The sequence below is a fragment of the Dreissena polymorpha genome, chromosome 6 (genome assembly GCF_020536995.1).
Source record: "Dreissena polymorpha isolate Duluth1 chromosome 6, UMN_Dpol_1.0, whole genome shotgun sequence".
In the NCBI taxonomy this organism is placed as follows: domain Eukaryota; kingdom Metazoa; phylum Mollusca; class Bivalvia; order Myida; family Dreissenidae; genus Dreissena; species Dreissena polymorpha.
This window is the reverse complement of record NC_068360.1, coordinates 54,768,336-54,784,333: the sequence shown is the minus strand read 5'-3', so window position 1 is coordinate 54,784,333 and position 15,998 is coordinate 54,768,336.

Sequence of the window (15,998 nt, the reverse complement as noted above, 5' to 3'; positions counted from 1 at the left end):
GAGGAAGAAAAGATTATTCAGCAACAACTTGAAGCGGGAGTTATACGGGATAGTAATAGCCCTTGGTCTTTCCCAATGTGTTTTGTCAAAAAGCGGGGAGGCGGTACTCGTGCTTGTATTGACTATAGACTTTTAAATAACATTACAGTCAAAGATTCATACCCGCTACCCAAAATTGACCAGTGTTTGGACAGTTTGCATGGAGCTGTCTATTTTAGTACTTGTGATCTTGCTTCAGGATTTTGGCAAATAGAGGTAGAGGAAAAAGAAAGAGCCAAGACAGCGTTCTCTACTAATAGAAATGGACTTTGCGAATATGTGACATTACCTATGGGACTTTCAAATTCGCCTGCGACATTTCAGCGTTGTATGGAATTAAAATTCCGTGGCATTCAATGGAAGTCTTTATTAATATATTTAGATGACCTTATTACTTTTGGAAAAGATTTCACAGAACAGTTACAACGTTTGCGTGAAATGTTTCAACGTTTAATGAACGCTGGATTAAAACTGCAACCTGAGAAATGTGAACTGTTTCAAACCTCTGTTAAATTTCTTTTTTTTGTAATTCAATATCATACATACAATGTAAACATGTATATGATCATACAACATATTGATTGTACAAAGCAATAAAGTTCAGACATGTTTTACAAGATATGCTTATATATATATATATTTTTTTTTTTGGAAAGAAAAGAAAAGAACAACAGAAGAATAGTTATGAAAAATGATGAGTTGTATAAAGTCGGAAGAAAGCATACTGGACTTGTGTGTTTTGTTGTATTTTCACAATGATCTTGTCAGATTGAAAAATTAAAATTAAAAAAAATAAACAAAACTATTTTAGAGAGATAATGTAACATAAGAGTAAAATGTATATAAGTTGACAAAACATTATGAGAATTTATTCCGATTCCATTTTTTTTCAAAGATTTGTAATGCGTCATTACTGAGGGCTATTTCTGTCTCAATCTGGATATTTAGTTTAAGACTATGGACAAAGCAATTAAAATTTGGTACTCGATTTTTGTACTTCATGTTTAAGATAAAATATTTCATCAATATGACCATAAAATTCACAATATTACTACAGTCTATTGATTTCAATGAGTTAATTCCGAAACTTACATTTAAGAAAGATAGTTTAACGTTTAGTTGATGTTGTTCAAGAAAAGATATTAATTGATTCCAAATAGGCTGGATGTGTTTGCACTCCCAAAAAAGATGTTCTATAGTTTCAATGTTTTCACTGCAGTCACACAGATTTGAGTTAGATAATTTGCATTTAAAGAGATATTTATTTGTAGCTATAATTCTATGGATGTATTTATATTGAAAATTTCTCAGTGTGCTCTTTCAATAGTTGCTTTATATGGCATGGTAAATATGTGTTTTCCAATTAAGTTCATTTCCTCCAAAAAGGACTTATTTTGGATTTTGGAGTTTTCTGTAGGGTTTTTAATTTGTAGTGTGTAAAATATTTTATTTGTTATGTTTTTTCTTGCAAGTATGTATTCTACAAATGTTGTTTGAGTACATGGTGTATTATTTGTATTGATTTCAGATTTAATATGTATGGGTATGCTTTTGATTAGTGTGTAGTACTTCAGAAAATTATTTGAAGGTATTCCGTATATGTAGCATATATTATCAAAAGAGTAGAAATCCTTAATTCTGTAGTCATATAATTGGTCGACATATTTAATGTTTCGTTCAAACCAGTCTTTATAGAAAAACGTCTTATTGTTTGAAGTTATGTCTTTATTGTTCCATAAAATTGTTTTACTGCTGGTTTGGGTTTCTAAGTTATGAGTGACATCACTCCACGCTGATAGAACATCAGACAGAAATATGTTTTCGTTTGCAATTTCATGTAAGATATTATTGCTGATGTTACATTCAAAGATTAAGGAGTCACCATATTTTTTTAGGATTTTCTGGTAGAATAATTTCCATTTACTCGTATTGGTATTATCTAGGTATCTTTTAACCCAGCTGCATTTGATTGCATTCAAGAATGAGTCAATGTTCGTTAATTGAATACCTCCATTTTCTACAGATTGAATTAACTGAGTTCTTTTTATTTTATCAGGCTTACCGTCCCATATGAAATTAAATATTGCTGATTTTATATCGTTAATAACATATTTTGGTGGATTTGGGAGAACTGTTAAAACATATATTAATTTAGGAAGTGCAAACGTTTTCAATACTGTGTTTTTTCCGATAAGTGTTAGTTTACGATGATGCCATGATTTTAAGCAGTTTTTAAAATTCTGTAATTTAGGTAGTATGTTTTTAAGAACTGTATCCTTTTCATTATTTGTGACAGTAGTTCCTAACGTTGTGGCTTCATCGGATGTCCAATTAAATTTCATTTCTTTTTTATATTGAACATTACTTTGTTTTAATTTACCTACTCGTAGCACAGTACATTTACTTTTGTTTAGTTTAAGACCCGATGTCATTCCGTAAATGGTTAGCGACTCTATTAGGTTATGGAAAGAATTGTAATTGTCATTTAAAAAATAAGTTGCATCGTCAGCAAATAGGGATTGTTTGATTTCTTCGTCAGGTTCTAGTGATATGCTTTTTATGTGTTTATTTGATTGGATGTGATGTGATAGATACTCGATGCAAATAATAAATAGTGATGATGAGAGTGGAAATCCTTGTCGAACCCCTCGTTCGATGTTAAAACTGTTTGAAAAGAAGCCATTGTTAATGATTATACTGTAAATATCGGTATAGAATAGTTTGACCCATTGAATGAGACTTTCACCAAAGTTCATATTTTCTAAGCAAGAGAACATAAATGAATGATCAAGCGAATCGAATGCCTTTTCAAAGTCTGCAAAGAATATTAGACCAGGGTTATTTGAATAGTTGAAATAGTTTATGCATTCTTGTATAAGACGAACGTTTTCACCAATGTAACGTCCTTTTATGAAACCAGATTGAGATTTTGAAATGATTGATGGTAATATTTTTTTTATTCTGTTTGCTGTACTTTCAGTTGCAATTTTATAATCATTGTTTAGTAAACTAATCGGGCGCCAGTTTGATAAGGATTCTAAGTTTTTTCCGGGTTTTGGAATAAGTGATATAATACCTTGTTTTTGTAGCGTAGTTAAGTTTTCGTTGTTAAATGAATAGTTAAGTGAATTAATTAGATGTGTTTTTATATCATTCCAGAATATTTTATAAAATTCGATTGTGATGCCATCGGATCCTGGGCTTTTGTTATTTTGCATTTCTTCTAGGGCTAATCCACATTCATATTCATTAAGCAATCCGTCGCACAGTTGTTTTTCCTCCTGGTTTAAAGCGTGATGTGTATTTTTAAAAAGGGTGTTATTTTCAACATTTTTCCGTTTATAGAGGGTTTCGAAAAATAAACGTTGTTCTTCTAGTATTTGAGTTCTGTTTGTTATATCTTTGCTATTGACTACTAATTTGTGTACAGTTTTTTGTTCACTTCTACGTTTTTCAATGTTTGCGAAAAAAAATTTTTTTTTATTGTGTTCAACATGCTATGCACGTGCTCTTAGTATAATCCATTGAATTGTGTATGATAGATTCCATCTAATATTTTTATGTTATTTCATTTTCAATGTCGGTGGAATCATTTGTGATTGTTTGATGCAATTGTTTTTCAAGTGTTTCAATGGTTTTGATGGTTTCAGTTTCAAGTTTGTGTGCTTCTTTTTCTTTAAATGATGTGTATCTAATTGTTGTGCTACGTATATTTCCTTTAATTACTTCCCATAAGGTGTTTGGGTTTGCATCTTTATTATTTTGAACTGTATTTAATATTTCCTGTTTTATTTGTGTTTGATATTGTGTTTCTAATAAGATGCTGTTGTTAATTTTAAAGTATCCTGGGCCTCTTTCAGGTTGTATATTGTGCAGTTTAAGTTCAACTAGAGAGTGGTCAGTCATAAATCCTGGTTTTTAGCCGGATTTTTTTCGAAAAAATCTCGGCTTATAGATTGATGTTGTCGGGCGGGCGGGCGGGCGGGGTGGCGGCGTGCTCGAAAATGTTAAAGTTCTTATTTCATGGTATAACTTTGGTATGCTTGGACCTAGAGTCTTCAAACTTGACATGAAGGTTGGCCAGGATTAACAGATGACCACTGGTCATTTCAAGGTCATTCATTTGAAGGTCAAGGTCACTGTGACCTTCAATATAAAAAATGTTAAAGTTGTTATAACTTTGGTATGCTTGGACCTAGAGTCTTGAAACTTGACATGAAGGTTGGCCATAACTAGTTAGTAACCACTGGTCATTTCAAGGTCATTCATTTGAAGGTCAAGGTCACTGTGACCTTGAATGTAAAAATGTTAAAGTTCTTATTTCATGGTATAACTTTGGTATGCTTGGACCTAGAGTCTTCAAACTTGACATGAAGGTTGGCCAGGATTAACAGATGACCACTGGTCATTTCAAGGTCATTCATTTGAAGGTGAAGGTCACTGTGACCTTCAATATAAAAATGTTAAAGTTGTTATAACTTTGGTATGCTTGGACCTAGAGTCTTGAAACTTGACATGAAGGTTGGCCAGAACTAGTAAGTAACCACTGGACATTTCAAGGTCATTCATTTGAAGGTCAAGGTCACTGTGACCTTGAATGTAAAAATGTTAAAGTTGTTATAACTTTGGTATGCTTGGACCTAGAGTCTTGAAACTTGACATGAAGGTTGGCCAGAACTAGTAAGTAACCACTGGACATTTCAAGGTCATTCATTTGAAGGTCAAGGTCACTGTGACCTTGAATGTAAAAATGTTAAAGTAATTTAAGTATTGCATTGACAAAAACACGAAAGGTACTTTCCTGTCATTTAAATCAAAAATCCGGCTTCAATGCGGTCATCTCCGACCGCGGAACTCTTGTATGCTACATGTGTCAATTATGTTGCAAAGAGATTCAGATATTAAAAAATAGTCTAATCTACAAAATATTGTTGGTTTTGTGTTTGAGTGCCAGGTGAATTTGCTTTCGTTTGGGTATATTGTACGCCAGATATCTATCATATTATAGTTTTCAATTATGTTATTTAAAATGTTTCTATTTTTAGTATGAGTATAAAGGTTTCCATTCTTTTTATCTAATAATGGGTTCAGGACAGTATTGAAATCACCACCGATTATAATATTTTTATCTTGGTTATTAATTATAAAGGATTGTAATGTTTCGTAAAATGTGGAATCGTCTATGTTAGGGCCGTAGACGTTGATTAATGTTATTTGTGTTTCGTGTATTTTGATATCTATACTTGCTTGTCTGCCAATTATTATTTCCTTAAAGTTATCGACTGTGACCCCTATATTATTATTTATCAGAAAGGCAATGCCTTGTTTATAAGTATGTTCTCCACTGAGATAGATTTCTCCGTCCCATTCATCTTTTAAGGTTTGTGCTAAAGTATGTGTCAAGTGACTTTCTTCTAAAAGGCATATACTATATTTTTTATCGTCTAACCATTTGAAGATTTTAATGCGTTTGTCTTTGTTGTTTAGCCCTTTAACATTTAAAGTATATAATTTAATCATTTAAAAAGGTGGAGGGTGATGTTAATGATAGTTTGTGTGTGCTTGTCCAGTTAGTTTCTATCTTAAAACATGTCCAGTTTGTTTTTATTATAAGACATAGGATGTCCATACATACAAACAAGAATAGGAAACAAAAAATAGGGATACAGAAAGATGAATATTCCATAGATATGAAGGAGTGAAAAGAAATAATCACAAAAATGAGAAAAAAACACAATGAACCACTGGTCCCAACTAAAAAACAAACATAATAGACAGAGAAAAACATAAAAGTGAAAATGACAATGAGTGTAATGGTAGCCTGGCTAAACATTACAAAGATAAAAAGAATAAAAGAACATATGCAATCAGTGGATAGTAAATTTTTTCATTATCTTTCGAACAGTTATGTTGAAATTAAGTATTATTGTAATATTTTTAAGTGCAGATATCAATCAATATAGTGTTATTTAAATTTATTAAGTTGATTTATTTTTAAAATAACAAAAATGTATGAAAGTTATGCTATTTCATTGGACGCATTTTTTTAAATGCAGAAATGAACCAATATAAAGTTAATAAGAAATGAATAACTTTGTTTTTATATTTAACAAAAAAAACACGTAATGAAACACTTTTAGAGTTCTTATGGAAGATTATTGTTAATTTCATGTGATCATAAGATCAAAAAAAAAAACAACGTATAATTGCCATTTACAATTGACTATTTACAAATTACACATATAATAGTAGCATTACACAAAAATCGATAACAGTGGTTATGCGACTGTTGGTTTAAGTTATGTACAATAAGGTAGGCTCTGTTAAATTTCTTTGATTTACAGTTTGCAAGGAAGGAGTTAAACCAAATGATGATAAAATTGAATGTATTAAAAGTTGGCCGGTGCCAAAGAACTTAACTGAAGTTAGAAGTTGTGTTCAATTTTGTTCGTATTATAGAAGATTTATCAGGTCATTTTCTACTAGAGCTGCCCCATTGAATGGACGGATGAGGGCCGGTCAGAAATTTCATTGGGATACGGAGCAACAGGCGTCATTTGAAGATTTAAAGTCTGCATTTGTAAGTGGAGACATCTTAGTTTATCCAAAGGATGAAGGAATGTTTATTTTGGATGTTAATGCGAGTGATACTGGGGTTGGTGGTTGCTTGTCCCAGATACAGTATTGTGACAAAGCAGGATGTGAAATAGAGAAACCTGTATTCTTCGCCAGCAAATCTCTTCCAAAGCGCAGAGATCATACTGTGTTACTCGTCGCGAATTGCTTGGAATGGTTACCTTCATGCACAAATATAGACATTACTTATTGGGACGCGAGGTCTTAGTGAGGACAGATCATTCTTCGTTACGATGGATTATGCCATTCAAATCTCCCACAGATCAAATGGCGAGATGGATGGAGATTATGGCACAATTCAATTTTAAAATTGAACACCGGAAGGGTACCAAACACGTGAATTGTGATAGCTTATCTAGGAGACCGTGTGATCCAAAGGAGTGTGACTGTTATGACGCGAATTCCATACTGGAGAATTAACCGTGTAAAGGCTGCAAAATCTGCTTTGAGCGTCATAATGAGTGGTCAGAATTTGCAAAGGTAGATGATGTCATACCTTTATTTACCAGGAACATTTCCGCTTCCGGGATAAATAATGGAAGTACAAGTTTTCATGCTGTGCGATCATTTCTCTACTATTTGAATATATTGGTTGTGTTTTGAGCCATAATAATCAGTAATGCAAAAAGTGAACTACACAAAATTACTGGTAGTGTTTTGCGTCTCAGGATTCGAGACCGGGAACAGGGAAGTGAACATGGAGTATCTCCGAAAGGGGTGGAAGAGGAACCATTTGATTTGAAATCTAACGACATTGATACTACCCTCAATGTCAGAGACCAGTTCAAATCCTCGCTCTTAGTTGAAAATTCTCCGGAAAAGATCGCGAAATTACAAAGGAATGACCTAGACGTGGGTTACATTATCATCTAGTTGGAAAAAGGTGTTAAACCAACCAGGGATGTTATTGCTGGTGAATCACCAGTAGTGCGTAATTTGTGGCTAAACTGGGACATATTACACTTTAGAAATGGTGTATTGTTTCGAAAACACCCATATAAGGATAAGACAGTAAGAGAACAGTTAGTGATACCTTCATTACTAAAGAAGGATGTTTTGAAATCATGTCACAGTTTAAAGTTATCAGCTCATCTTGGAATAGATAAGACAGTTTTTAAAGTGAAGTCATCCTTTTATTGGTACAGAATGAAAGATGATATCAGGGATTTTATTCGTTATTGTACAGTTTGTGCAGCGAGAAAGAGACCAACGAAACCAGGTCGACACGGACTGCAGGAATATTCAGTCTCGTTTCCTCTAGATAGAGTGTACACGGATCATGAGCAAAGTTGCAAAAGAATGACCCAGCCGTACATGGATCATATCACCTGGTTGGGGAAAAGGCCTTATAAACCAACTAGAAATGTAATTGCTGGTAAATCACCAGCAATTCGTATTGTGGCTAAAATGGGAGATATTACATATACTTAAGGAATGGTGTATTAATTTATGTTCCGTAAACTCCCATGTAGGGACATGAGAGTAAAAGAATGACAGTGGAAATTTAACCTCAGACGTTGCAAGCACCTATTATTTAACACGACAATTTACGATCAATAAAATAACGGAATTGAGATTGTGATTAAGATGAAATACTAATTTCTTATAACGTGGATGCTCTGGAACACTATTTGGATAAAACTTTGAAGAAAATTAGAACCAATAATATAAAAGGACCTTTAGTGATAACAAGAAAAGTTGGGGACTTATTATTTGAGATCAAGTCACATGTGCAAAAATCCAGAAATTAGGAAAGACAATTACGGAAACTACCAATAAATTAGAAGCAATGATTAAGGAGAAAAATGATGAAATTTTGGATGCCATGACAAAAACACTCCAATATCAGCAAGAACTTTTTAACACATATCTAAACTAAAAAAAAAGAAGACGAAACCTTAAAGAACTTTCTAATAAACATCGCAGAAACCACCATGAAAACTTTAAAAAAAATGATTCAATTTCGCCTGTGTATCAGGTCCGCCTCTGCCGCCCCAGACGAGGCAGTCGCGGGTAAGTCGCCCCCGGAGGGTCCACCATGGTCAGGCCACATTGTTGACCATGAGTGGGTAGGCATAATGGATAAATTCCCGCCGTGATGTCCGTGTGAGGCGAAACGACTTGCCAATGATGAACAATTTAATTGTGTTTAATATGGATTCTTTTCGTGTGTATGTGTTTTATTTGTAAATAATGTACATCATTTTTTATTTTGTGTGTGACTGGACTAAATATTCCCAGCGAATTGGATTTACATTTGTGACTGGATTTAATTTCATTAAATTGTGTTATTGCTTATCTGATTCATTCACCAGATATGATAATATGTGATTTTCATTGAAATAATTCTAAAAAGAATCATCTGTTCAAGTATTCTTGGACTTTTCAAATGTTGTATGTGAAAAGAGACATTAAGTACACTACTATAATTTGCATTATTTGTATGATGAATGAAATCTAATGTTTAGGACCATTTCCGAAAATGATGATAATATGAGTATGTCCTTTGTATATATAATTTCATATATTCATTTTTCAGTTTTCGAAAATAAAAAAAAATAAAAAAATAATTCAGTATTACATATATATATATTGAGGCTGTATTTATTATCTTATTTTTTTTCCTCTTTAAGTTAAGGGGGAATGTCATCGATTTATTTGGATCTTTAAATATATATTTTTTTCGCTGATTTGACAACCGGGGGTGTCAAGCTGAGGGGGGAGTAGTATTGCAGTTTTTAAAAATCATACATTTGCTTCTTTATTAGTGATTCTTTTACTATTTTGCATCTAAAATGTTTTTATAGCAATAATGATTATTTTCACTTTTTGAGGTATTATTCATTAATACTAATATCAATATTTAACTACATAAAACATGTGCATGTATCTAAGGTGATAGTTCTTCAGGTAGATTACAATATATTATGTAAACTCAGGTACACCTACAACACTCATTATCAGGTCAGTTCAGGATAATTGCTTATCGATGGGGGATAACTGTTTATCAATGGGTATCTGACACTTCGGTATTGAATGGTCAGGTCCATGATTAAGTACAATTTCAGGTACCCTTAAAGTTTAAGAATTGTTACAGACCTGTTTATCAGGTTAACCGAGGATTCAGGTTAACCGAGGATTCAGGTTAACCTGAAAGTTCGGGTAGGGGTCTAAGTATATAAACCTGAAGTTATATTGAAGGAGGAGGCTTTTGGATGTTTTTCGGGAGTTGTTGGAATGTATCTAAACTTAACATATTTCGTATGTGATTTAAATGTCTAATGTTTGACTTTTGTTGTAAAATGCTAACATAATACGTGTATATAATGTAAATTAACTGTAGTTGTAGAAACAGATGACTTTATTTAATTTTTACTAGCTCGGCTAGTGTACAAGTTACATGGAAATTTGTCCAAATGGACTGGTGGCAGCATCCGTAAATAAGACCACAGGTTCTTGATTAAATTAAAATTTAGTTAAGATAATTTGTGCAAGGTTTAACTTTGATTGCTACCATCGAAGTACTAAATTTTGCGACAGTATTGTCACGGTAATATGCGTTGCTAATTTAAGCATTTTATAAGAATTGATAAGTTACCTTAAATAGTTGTATCAATAACAATATAAAGAAGATCTATATTTTACAACATTTCGTGTCTACATTTCTAATTCACAATCGATGACAATATTTACGTTGGTGCCAGTATTAAATAGTTTACAAAAAAGAACTGCAATTACAGACTTTCGAAGGAAACGCACTTAATTATTAAGTCCTTAATTAACAATAAATAAAGTATTAAAGAAATACCACATTTAACATTGAGCATGGTTCGTGTACTAAAGAATATACAATGGTTATTTTACACCATGTATTCACTGTGTAAAATTGAACCTCGCTATGGGAACTGGGGGCTTAATGCACGTGCTTAAAGTCACGTCCCTGAATGCCCGTATTGCCCGCACAGGCTAATCAGGAAGAAACGTTCCGACTAGACCGGATTTGTTTGGAAAAGACTCTCCATAAGCGAAACTTCAATAACAGCGTAAAGTGTCGTCCCTGATTAGCACGTGCGGATACTTGACGCACATGTATTAAGCCTGGTTTTCCGAGAGCGCGACTCACATAATAGAACTCGCAAAATCGAAACCGGAAGTGCATTTTAAATATTAAGTGACGAGTCGGAGAGTAAATATTTTTGTACTTCATCGCAACGGAATTTCGTGGGAAAATGCGTACGCTTTTATCTTATTTTCTATTGAGATTTCATATTTTCATATTCCACTTGATAAACAAATCGGCATAATAATACAAGACGCATCTGAAAGCAAAACTATACAAGCAGTCATATTGACTGTGTGACCATCTTATTTTAAGGAGAGTTTCGTTTCAAAATCAGTTTAAAGTATATACATTAAAAAGTGTTACAGCTTCAACAAAGTGTCATTGTGGATTAAATTATAACAAAAACACTATTGTAATAAATCTATATTATACATTTCACGGAATATGTTGATATTTCAACTTTTATTTTGAATCGTATTGAATAAATTATACGTTTTCGTCCTTTTCGCAATTTTCACATATATTTTCTTCTATAAGATGCGTTTCTCTTTCGGCCTGTTAAATAGAGAAGATCACCTCATCGTAATTTCCATTTTATGTGTGTATGCACAAAACCATTTTGTTTTCTTCAAATTTGTCAATTTTAAAAATCACAGTTAACATGACAACGTTATGTGTAATATATATATTTATATAATTTATATATAATCATCAATTTGTAACTTTCAATTCAGTCAATATAAATTCAAAGCTTAATCATAATAAACAAAACTTCCCCTACGTTAAACATGTAACCTAAAATGACAATGGCATAGTTCTCAGTTTAAGGGAACGAATTTTTATCAATGTAAATATAAGTTTATGTTGTTAATGCCTTTGTTTAATAGAGAAATATCTTTAAACAAATTGGTTCAATAATTATAGTAAAATGCAATATTCCGGTGATAAAAAAAAATCTCAATTTCAAAATGCCACACACAATGATTCAGTTTGTAAATAAGGACAGCTTCTTTTACTTTTTAACAGTCTTCAAATGTATGGACAGTTTGTCTTTCGACCACTTTATAAGATTCCAAGTGACACTTGTAAATATTTTTCCGCTGTTAAGTATTTTATTTCGTCTATATGTTTCACGTGATGTGTATTGTACAAAAATAAAATCTTTAAAAGATGAAAGTGTCCTCCCTGATTAGCCTGCGGACTGCACGGGCTTATCTGCGACGACACTACGCACATTTATTAAGCCCAGTTTTCCCAGACCAAGGTTCAGAAATGTAAGTCTCTGAAATAAATGGAGACAGTTACTGCGACTGAGGTTGCGTTGATAAACAACGGACTCAAAGCGTCAATCTTTAATTTCTAATATTGATTTTTTACGCGTCCGTGATGACAAGGTGTAATAAAACACATATTCCCACCGATTGTGACGCATGCGGTAACTAGTCCAAAGTTAAATGAGACAACATTTTTCTAATTTCCTCTGAAATCAATAGTAATTAAATTTAGGCTGCACACTACCAGCAACCGTTCTATAGTAACGACGCCTGATTTCTTGTAAAATGGCAAGCTCAACGAAATTCCATATGCAGAATGATAGCGAAGTAATAATCCTTTTGATTTTGTTGTGCACTTCTGTAACCACGTTTCATGGCAATTAATATGCATCGACGAAACATGATTACTTGTAGATGTTTATAATCAATATAAATAGATAAACACGTGTTTGAAATAAAACACGCCAATGCGTTGAATTGATATCCCCCGCCATAAACACATATATATATATAACAATTAAGATTCGTGTTGATATATGGTTTCTGTGATATAGCCCTTACAAGACGGACGGACTTACAGACTGACGGACGAACGGACGGACGGACAACGCCAATTCTATAGCCCTTCGCCTTTGGCGGGGGGGGGGGGAGGGGGGGGGCTGGGGTAAACATATTCACTGTTCAACACTTTTATCCTCCTTCACATTGCAGTATCATATCTTCGGTTTATACACGAGGATATATTAATTCATAATATCGCAGAAGACACTGAGCCAGTGCGTTTTATGTATTTGTAAAATAAGCGCTCAACGCTGATTAATATTTCAGAATAGCATACGTAGATAATATGGTATGACACAATACAAAGTTTTCGGAAACGCATTGTTAGCATAGTGTCTTATTGTCGGGGTGACACACAAGTTAATTCTCGAAAATTAAGACTAGTCTCTGTTTTGCTTATTTAAGACAGCTTTTAATACGTGTATTTCTAAGTAATGTTATAGAATGGTTTGATATATTCGACATATTGTGAACTCAAGTTTAGAGATGCATATGAAACCCAAAAGTGTGTCATAAATGAATATAACCCTTACTTAAACTGCAAGTATGCATGGAATTATAAATGGTGAAAACGTGAAATTTGATCTAATTTATTTTTGTAAGCGCAGTCAAACTATGAACCGTCTACAGAAATCAAACCGTAGCCATGCACGGACCGCTGTAACCAAATCACTTTGGCTGCACTCAAATTAGTACCAAATTTCAACAAGGGCACGAGTCGCGGTGTCAAAAATGGGGGCATAAACGATCACCATTCCCATATTCGCAAAGGCACCAATTTTATCATTAGCAACAACGGTATGATTAATAACAGTGTCGACAATAACAGCGTAATAGAGAGGTCCGTCATGATAATGTTATTACGAATTGGGTAATCGCTTGCTGATCGTTTTAACTTGTCTGGATTTGAAAGACCTATCGCATTCAACAATGTTTGGTTATATTTCGATAAAAAAAATGGTTCTTTTTGGACATGTAAGCACATACATGTAGAATAAAGCAATATTACAAATTCCTTCATACCTCTTTTTTTACTAGCAAAAATGCTCTGTTTAGACAAAAACTATAACCGGGTAGTTATGTATTTTGATTATTCGATTTAAATATATATGTATAAACTTTAATTAAAATTACAAAACACAGTTACAAAATGTGCGTGTTAACCTTTATGTGGTCGTTCCGGCGTCCGGCGTCGCGCATTGTCCGTAGTATGCCGTCCTTCGTCAACTTAAATCTCGTTACCACTTTAGATTTTTAATCCTATCTTGATGAAATTGGGTCAAAATGTTTATGTTTACAATCATTACGCTGGGTTCGAATATTTCGTCCAAAAAGTAAGAAACTAGACCACCAGGTCAAATCTAAAAGGTCAGTTGCGTCCAAAACGCAGGTCACCATGCCAACCTTAATTTTGTTTTATTACCAATCTAGAGACCACGTTCAGAAATCAGTCTTGATGAAACTTGGTAACAATTTTTTTGTCTAGAAAATACATACACAATGTCAAGACTATGTTATAAGCTTGGTCCAGGGGATACAAAAAATGCAAGATCACTTAGTAAAAATTGACTTAAAATACATTTTGGTAATACAATAATTGTTATGAAGTTAATAGGCAAAATTATCTTTACAATTTTCATAAGATTTTTTTTTCACTTTCACAGCAGCGTCCCCTATGGTTGGTGTCAAATACCCTCTGATGACATGTGCAAGGGCCAACCAAACATCTTCAAGGGGTTCGAAACCATGTCGCTGTTAGCCAAACGGTCAATGTGGTTTTTATTAGGGTCATTTCAACCACACGACAATTGTTTTCAGTCTCTTTAGTTATCAAATTGAAAATGTGTACTGCGCATGTCAAAGCCTGGCCACGTGCGCAGTTATAGAAACTGCTTCCGGTCACTGTTTGTTTTTGGAAACACTTCATTTCGGTTCAATCAAACATTCACAGAATCTAATCACGGGTAATTAATGGTACTTGATTTTATTTTGGGTGTATTCTACTGTCCATTGATATTTGTATTGGATATTAGCATATTTAAGCAATGAACCGCTATTAACCATTTGGTGGCGTTTAAACATGGACAATAATGAAGAAGAGCTGACTTTTTCTGATTATATTGCATTATGTGATTTAGTTGCATTTGTGTCTCGCAATTCTTTAAATAAATCCAAAGCTACTCAACTTTAATTTGCAACAAAGAAACAAACATATTGAACGATTTATTGTGTGTACTTAAAGCAAAAAGCATGGACATTTTCACAGATTTTGGCATGTATTGAAGTTTTCCATTAAATGCTTTATCGATACATGTAAACATTGGATCTTAAAAGCTCCAGTAAAAACAAGAATAAAATTAAAGAAAAAAAAGTAACCCGCAACTGGGCTCGAACCACTGACCTTTGGAGTAAAAGACTAACGCTTAGACCACTCGGCCATCCATGTTCATACAATATGCTATGTATTTTATACTTCATATAAGCAATCCTCGTCGTATCACAAAATATAACGACAACAGCAGAACACTCAAAGTTATTCAATCGTTTTGCTTTGCAACGCTTTATAATTTTCAGGATTTTATATCGTCAGAAGACGCATACAATTAATATTTTAGAGCATGGTAAATGTTCAGTATTACTGTTTCCTCACAAATATCATAACTACAACGACAATTTGCGAATTTGAAACAATATCTTTAAATTTTGTCAATTTACCAAACGTCAAAAGGCCCCTTTAACAAAGTTTGCATTTTTGACATAACTTCATTACCTGACAAATCATTAGAATTCTTAAATTGGTCTCATGGGGCAAAGTATGACTTTGACTTTTTAAATCGTACAATCCTATTTACGCGCAGCGTTGATTAGATGTTTTGGAACTTTCAACGCTTAAAAAGACATAGCATTTTGTATTTTTCAACGTCACTATAATCAATTTATCAAGTCAAAACGCCTGCTAAGCGTCGGTTAATCATTCAGAAAGAACGACTTAATCTTGTTAGACAATGAAAAAAATCTTGCTTTGCATACCATTGAGCCAAAATGCATATGCATGTTAATTCGAGTTAAATTCTCAATTTGTAAAGTCACCTTTAAACGAATTATATGTGAAATGCCATTTAAAAAAAAACATAAAACATTTTTCGTCAATTGGGTAAATAATTAATTTAGTTTTAACTTAAAATTTTTTATAAATGAAGAGTTTCTTAGAGTCCATGCTGTGGTATGAATAAATAAATCAAACAAACGTTTTCGTTATCATATCGACGTCTTTTATTCTTCTATAACAAGTTTATCACTTCATGACGTAGCGTTAGCAAACGGCAAATTTCCTCCATATGAAACGCCATATTTAACTTCTAACCTGTAATCTGCGGATGGCAATCTATTTGATTGCGACAATGCGATTTTCTGCCTCATTGGCG